The sequence below is a fragment of the Camponotus floridanus genome, unplaced genomic scaffold (assembly GCF_003227725.1).
Source record: "Camponotus floridanus strain SB8 unplaced genomic scaffold, Cflo_v7.5 scaffold124, whole genome shotgun sequence".
In the NCBI taxonomy this organism is placed as follows: domain Eukaryota; kingdom Metazoa; phylum Arthropoda; class Insecta; order Hymenoptera; family Formicidae; genus Camponotus; species Camponotus floridanus.
In genome coordinates this window covers 511,733-520,085 of record NW_020229242.1, presented here as the reverse complement: position 1 = coordinate 520,085, position 8,353 = coordinate 511,733, and the positions used below count along the sequence as shown (strand labels likewise).

The 8,353-nt window shown below is 32.1% G+C and overlaps 1 long non-coding RNA gene across 1 annotated transcript; it reads right to left on the bottom strand.

Annotated features, from left to right (window-relative positions):
• Positions 1 to 5,583: 5,583 nt before the first annotated feature.
• Positions 5,584 to 7,575, bottom strand: LOC112639986. The gene is made up of 5 exons (XR_003123789.1): positions 7,502 to 7,575; positions 7,054 to 7,409; positions 6,687 to 6,906; positions 6,428 to 6,611; positions 5,584 to 5,757 (listed from the first exon to the last, which is right to left on the bottom strand). It is a non-coding gene; the product is annotated as an uncharacterized LOC112639986 (long non-coding RNA).
• Positions 7,576 to 8,353: the final 778 nt, after the last annotated feature.

Here is an 8,353-nt window from a genome sequence, read left to right as displayed (position 1 = left end):
CGACTCTCGTTCACTCGCGATATTCGTTTAAAAACGGTTAAAAGACGCGAAAAATGCGGACGTACGACGATCCGTGTAACTGCGTATGACTCCGATTCACGCGCCAACATGGCGGCCGTATGACGCGTTTGACGTAGCAGTGACGTCGCAGTGACGTCGCAGTCACGCGCCAACATGGCGGCCGAACCAGTGCGCATTCGTTTCTGCGAATGGCCATTCCTGCGCGCAACTTTGATTTCTGAATATTGTCTACGGCTTTAATTAATAGCACATAATGATAAATATATAAAGATGGAATCAATTAATCATATTGGTCATATATGTAGACTTGCCTGAAGAAATAGAAAAAAAATTGAGATATATTTTTAATTTCTTTTTCTTTTAGTAAAGGATGGAAATGTCTATTCATAGGCTTGTTCTTTTTTTCCTCTTTCGCGCAATTTCGATTCAATATATAACGTAGAAAATTCATAGTATATTATGCTAATGATATGAATTACGAATGATTCGATTGTTTTATCGCGCTTTTCCAAAGTCAAATCTTATAATATTTAGTTTTGCATTTTAAAAAACTGAGAGCGATTCATATACAGAGTTTGAAGAGATATCCAATGAGATACGACAAATTATACTTGCGTTGATTGGTATTCATCAATACCGAACTGTTAATCGCGAATACGTACAATACTTTCACACATTTTTTTCGCAAAGAACGATATACGAAATGTAATATTTCGCGCCTCGCGTTTCACTCATGCAGCCATCTTTCTTTGCTGTTTAGTATCGCCATCTGCATTCGCGTTATACGCCAGAATTACGTAGTCCAGATACTTCGACTGCCGGTAAAGTCATCATTTTGTGCATGTCGGTAAATTGTTAGAATCGCGTCGCGCAAGCATGATTTTTTTATTTGTAACATAACAAAATATGTAATTAAAAGTTCATATAAAACACGTGTTTTTAATCAAATTACATATACTTATTCTGTTACTCTAATACTTGTACGTTAACAGATTTAAGTTACACACATTGCATAAAGCTTCCAGAGAAAAATATCCAGAGGCACAAATATTTTATTATTTAAACGAAAATCATGCGAAGATGAAACAATAGATTAAAGAAGCCGTATAATCATTGTACTTTTATGTATAAACGTTTCACAAAATAAAATCTTTATAAATGAAGTGTTACATTAAAAATATTAGTATAAAATTAAATATCCATGTGAGATTTAAAATTTCTTGTCCTTTTTTTTCTTTAGAATTTTTTTATTTTTTTTTTCTAAAGATTCTTTAAGCGAGAACTGCTTCTTTCACAAGACTATTGAACAATTTGAATATTTGATATTTTTTTAGTAGTTTAAATTTCGTGAAAAAATTCGAGAGAAAATTAGATTTTACCGTATTACTGCACATATCGATTAAATGCTATATCAAATATGTAGTGTAAATATTTTAATTTTTTTGTATACGATCTATTTTTTATTCTATCGATGTTTTCATAGTAATGCACCTTGAGCACTTTGCTTCATATGTTTGCACTAAAAATATATTAAAGCAAATTATTTTGCACATTTATTATTCTAATTTTTATATAGAAAGACTAAGATTAAAAAATACGTATGAATTTTTTCAGATATTTCTGTTGAAAAAAACGCATCAGATAAAACTGACTTTCCTGTACATTTTAAATGTGCCAAAAGATTTGCTCTTTATTCCATTTACTGCAATAATGTACACTAAAAATGACAGCTCTATATTAAAAATGATAGATCTATGTTTAGTAGTTGGAAAGAGAGGAGAAATGAAAAGTGCATCTAGAGAATTTAAAAGAATAAAAATTTAAAAATAATAATACATAAAGATTAATATTATGTATTTTTTTCATGAGGAATGTGGGGCGCACATTTATGCATTTATTTATTTAGATGAGGTTTACTTTAGAGCACATTCAGTATTCAACTTTAATTTTATTTTCTCTTTCTTATGATATATAAGTATAACATAATTACTTGCAAATGCTATCATTTTTGTGTGCTTACAGTGATACAGAAACAACATTACGAGTACTATATTTACAGATAACATCTGTATAATAAAAAAAGCACCAGTCTAATGGTGAAAAAAGGGTAAATATTTTAGACCAGCATAAGTATCAACCAATTCTTTCACCGCTCTGTTTCATTAGAGTTGCAATTTTCTTTTATAATATCATAAATATTATAAATAAGATAGAGATTTCCATACGTTTCAAATAAATTTATATATTTTATGTATGTAATACTGCGCACACATATTAAAAGGTGATAATATCGCAGTTATAGTAAGATACAATCCTGGCAATGTAGCGATTTTTGGATTCTGAAAATAATTTAATTTGATTTATTTTTGAGAAATGCGCACAATACTTTAGAACAAATTATTTTTGTGCCATGTATTACCTGTGTAAAATTCCACAAACAGTATCATATTGTCTGCGATATATGAAAAGCTTCATCGATGAAATAAATGGTTGAATATGATTGAGATATAAGAAAAGTACTTGTAATGTAGTAATATAGTACTTGTAATGAATAACGTTAATGTGGAATACATAAATATTTTATATTTTAATTTTATGTAATCGAGATGAAATAAGACACTCTTGATTACTTAAAAAATGTGTCCACAAATATCATGTAACTTCAACAGCTGCACGTTCGTCAAATTAATCTTATTACGTTAAATGAATCACAGCAGCTTTTTTTAATTTAATCTAACCTAACCAATTATATTATATGCTCCTCATTAAAATGTGTAAAACTGTACGTCGCACATTTAAAACGATTAATATACTACGTAATAAAATGTAATACGTTAATGAAATAATTAAATATTATTTTTGAAAGCATACATCATCATACAATTCAGGCAGCATACGCTTGTATTTACATTCGATATGCAGACACTGAGAGATTAGGTTAGGTTAGGTTAGGTTAAGTTAGGTTAGATCAAACAAATTTATCGTTTAACTGTTGGCAGCCCTACGAGATAGGCTGTGCAGCACTGCGCGCGCGTATACAAAATAAATTTGAAATCGCTTCTAGCATAACCGTCTTCACGCGACCGACTTTATTTGAATTGCACGGCATCGCATCGAATTATGATGCTGCGCCGATTTGTTCGAACGTAATTCGGAACATCGCGATGCCGTATAAGCGTCGAATGAGCACGAATTATCACGCAAATATGATAAATCAAATCTACTCACCGTTCACCGGCTGTTTTACAGGCCGCTCCACTCGCTCGTCTCGAGACGTCCCATTCCGATCTTGATGCACACGATATCATCAACGCGAACGCGCGACACTTTATTCGGCACTTCCGATATTCGCTCGCATCCGGTAATCACCATCAAGGGCGCAAATAATGCGACGCGACTTCGCTCCATCTTCGCGATCGCGCTATCACTGAATTGTCGAAAACGGCTGTCGCGCACTTTCACTGACATATTATGAAAGTCGCGCGATCATCCTTGGACACTTTGGACGCTCTTTCACTCGCGATATTCGTTTAAAAACGGTTAAAAGACGCGAAAAATGCGGACGTTCGACGATCCGTGTAACTGCGTATGACTCCGAGTCACGCGCCAACATGGCGGCCGTATGACGCGTTTGACGTAGCAGTGACGTCGCAGGCACGCGCCAACATGGCGGCCGAACCAGTGCGCACTGGTTCGGCCGCCATGTTGGCGCGTGCCTGCGACGTCACTGCAACGTCACTGCTACGTCAAACGCGTCATACGGCCGCCATGTTGGCGCGTGAATCGGAGTCATACGCAGTTACACGGATCGTCGTACGTCCGCATTTTTCGCATCTTTTAACCGTTTTTAAACGAATATCGCGAGTGAACGAGCGTCGAGAGTGTCGAAGGATGATCGCGCGACTTTTATAGTGTGTCGATGGAAACGCGCGACAGCGATTTTTGACGATATTCAGTGATGGCGTCATCGCGAAGATGGAGCGAAGTTGCGTCGCGTTATTCGCGCTCTTGATGATGATTATCAGATGCGAGCGAGTATCGGGAGTGCCGAATAAAGTGTCGCGCGTTCGCGTTGATGATATCGTGTGAGTTTGTGCGCATAAAGATCGGAATTGGATGTCCCGAGGCGAGCGAGTGGAGCGGCCTGTGGAATAGCCGGTAAACGGTGAGTAGATTTGATTTATCACATTTGCGTGACAATTCGTGCTCATTCGACGCTTATACAGCATTGCGATGTCCCGAATTACGTTCGAACAAATCGGCACCGCATCATAATTCGATGCGATGCCGTGCAATTCAAATAAAGTCGATCGCGTGAAGATGGTTAGCTAGAAGCGATTTCAAATTTATTTTATATACGCGCAGTGCTGCACAGTCTATCTCGTAGGGCTGCCAACTGTTAAACGATAAATTTTTTCGATCTAACATTACCTAACCTAACCTCTCAATGTCTTTGGACGTCGAATATAAACACAAGCATATGCTGCCTGGATTTTATCATGCTTTCAAAAATAATATTTAATTATTTCATTAGTGTATTACATTTTATTACGTAGTATATTAATCGTATTAAATGTGCGACGTACAGTTTTACACATTTTAATGAGAAGCATATAATATAATTGGTTAGGTTAGATTAAATTAAAACAAGCTGCTGTGATTTAACGTAATAGGATTAATTTGACGAATGTGCAGCTATTGAAGTTACATGATATTTGTGGACACATTTTTAAAATAATCATGAGTGTCTTATCTCATCTTGATTATACGAAATTAAAATATAAAATATTTATGTATTCCACATTAAGGTTATTCATTACAAGTACTATATTACTTTTCTTATCATCATATTCTCAATGATATTTCATCGATGAAGCTTTTCATATATCGCAGACAATATGATACTGTGTGTGGAATTTTACACAAGTAATACGTGGCACAAAAATAATTTGTTCTCAAGTATTGTGCGCATTTCTCAAAAATAAATCAAATTAAATTATTTTAAGAAGGATCCAAAAATCACTGCATTGTCAGGATTGTATCTTATTATAACTGCGATATTATCACCTTTTAATATGTGTGCGCAGTATTACATACATAAAATATATAAATTTATTTGAAACGTATAGAAATCTTTTTCTTATTTATAATATTTATGATATTATAAAAGAAAATTGCAACTCTAATGAAACAGAGCAATGGAATAATTGGTTGATACTTATACTGGTCTAAAATATTTACCCTTTTTTCACCATTAGACTTTGGTACTTTTTTTATTATACAGATGTTATCTGTAAATATAGTACTTGTAATGTTGCTTCTGTATCACTGTAAGCACACAAAAATGATAGCATTTGCAAGTAATTATGTTATACTTATATATCGTAAGAAAGAGAAAATAAAATTAAAGTTGAATACTGAATGTGCTCTAAAGTAAATCTCATCTAAATAAATAAATGCATAAATGTGCGCCCCACATTCCTCATGAAAAAAATACATAATATTAATCTTTATGTATTATTATTTTTAGATTTTTATTCTTTTAAATTCTCTAGATACACTTTTCATTTCTCCTCTCTTTCTTTCCAACTACTAAACATAGATTTATCATTTTTAATATAGAGCTGTCATTTTTAGTGTACATTATTGCAGTAAGTGGAATAAAGAGCAAATCTTTTGGCACATTTAAAATGTACAGGAAAGTTTTGTCTGATGCGTTTTTTCCAATAGAATTATCTGAAAAAAATGCATACGTCTTTTTTAATCTTAGTCTTTCTAAATAAAAATTAGAATAATAAATTTGCAAAATAATTTGCTTTAATATATTTTTATTGCAAACATATGAAGCAAAGTGCTCAAGGTGCATCACTATGAAAACATCGATAGAATAAAAAATAGATCGCATACAAAAAAATTAAAATATTTACATTACATATTTGATATTTCTGCAAATATTTCCATTATTTTGAGATTGATTTGTTTCATGATATATTGCAATAATTAAAGTATGATTTCTGATATAATCTGCCATGAGACTGCAGAGAAAGCCAGCTTTAATTCTTTATTTTGTTCAATATTTTTAATAATATAATAATTAAATTAAAGTTCTATGAAAATATGCTTGAAATACTAAATAAAAAAGATTGTTTCTTATGCACAACCTTATACAGTTTAAGTAAACAAAAAATTATTGTTAATAATATACGTATATAAATTGATAATTAAATAAAACAATTAATTAATTAATCGACACAATCCACGTTTTTTTTTAGCTTTGTGTCTAACATATATATATATATATATATATATATATATATATGTATATATATTTTTATAAATAAAAAATGTTTCTTTCTAATATAAATTAAATAAAAAGTGTATGCCTTTAAATACTTTATATACATACTGTTGCAATAAACCAATAAAGAATGCTTTTACATTCCTCCTTGTACTTTGGCATACATATCCTTTATGCCAATTATCTCGCAACACGCTTTTATCGCATGATGACAAACAAGCCCATTATCCTTCATGAATTTTCTTTACAAATATTTTTATATTCTCAAACTGTGTAAAGAAATCATGTAACACTGAAAAATACAAAGTGATATTAAAAGAGGAGAAATAAATTTTATATTATATAGTATTGACAATTATTTTCTTACCAGTGTATTCCTTATATGTAGGAATATACATTAATCTTTGACCAGCCCTATTTTTAATCGTTTAGGGATGCTTTGGCTTTTAATAATGCAAATCCAGCCAATTCATTTCCATTCCCAGTTACTATAAATGAATTGATTCTAGTCTTACGTGCTAAATTACGGGTCATACAAGTTATCATTTTGTTTTCCAAAATCCAGGTTTCAAAACTTTCAAATGTATCTACAGAAAACAAAGATATTAATTATATAAGATTCTAATATTTAGAACTGAAACATAAAAAAAAAATTGAAAATAGACATCATATCACATGATTTTTGTATGTGTGTGATTTAACCATTATAATCCAATAATAGCATAAATATTAACCTTTTCCAATAAGATCCGATTCAATGCTTCTGCCATCCATTGTAACACTCCTCCAACCACATTCCAATGGCGATAATTTTATTTGCATTGGTCTGGTCTGACTTTGTGGTAATTCCATAAGTTTTTGCTTTCTTTCAAGATTTACAAGCAGTTTCAGCTGTTGAATTAATTCTTTTCCTCTAAACACAGGAGTGTTTAGACCAGGAAATTGTCGGAATTGTATCGGAATTTTTCCCATGACAATAATTTGCTCCTTATTTAGGAGCTTTCTCTTTTCACTATTCTTCTTGCTGTATCTCTGCGTCTTCCTGCATTACTGATACTTGTCACACCCTTTCATAATTCATCTTCAGGTCCTATAGAACAAAAGCACAGTGAAATACAAATTGTTTTCTACTGTAAATATAAACTATTATCAAAATGCTATATCCATAAAAGTTCTACTTACTATTCGCAAAAAATATAGAGTTTCTCACATTATTTAATAAAGTGACTATTTTTAATAAATGTGAATGACTGACAAGCAATAAATTAAACAATATTAAACAATAATATACCTGAAAAAAATTTCATAATTTTATTGGAGTTAAATTGATAAATTAATTTTAAATACACATTATATGTTAATTACATATAATGATTTAGAGACAATGATATATTTCATTTGCGTTACCATTGTTTATAGATTGAACATTTTTTATCAAATTATTTACAACTCTAAATATGTAGCATACGACAAGCCATTTTTAAAATCTATAAAACAAACAACAAAGTTGTTCATAGTTTTCACTCTTTTTTGTCATAGGCCGGTATTCATAGTCCGATCTTATATTTGAGATCGTCTTAAGTTCGAGCTTGAAATGCTACGCAGCTATTTGATTGGTTGAATGAGGTCTTAAGTCAACCTCCAAGCAGACTTAAGACGATCTTAAATATAAGATCGGACTATGAATACCGGCCATAGTTTTCTTTTAGGCGATCTTAGCCCCGGTTCCACAATTCGAGTTAATCCGAGTTTAATACGTTAAACTGGGACCTGATTGGTCCATTCACTACTTAAACTCGGATTAACTGGATTGTGGAACTGGGCCTTAGGCCGGTATTCATAGTCCGATCTTATATTTAAGATCGTCTTAAGTCTGGTCCGAGGTTGACTTAAGACCTCCTTCAACCAATCAAATAGCTGCGTAGCATTTCAAGCTCGAACTTAAGACGATCTCAAATATAAGATCGGACTATGAATACCGGTCTTAAAGTCATTAGATTAACAAAGTATCCGGCTTTAGGTTATCCCTGAAAG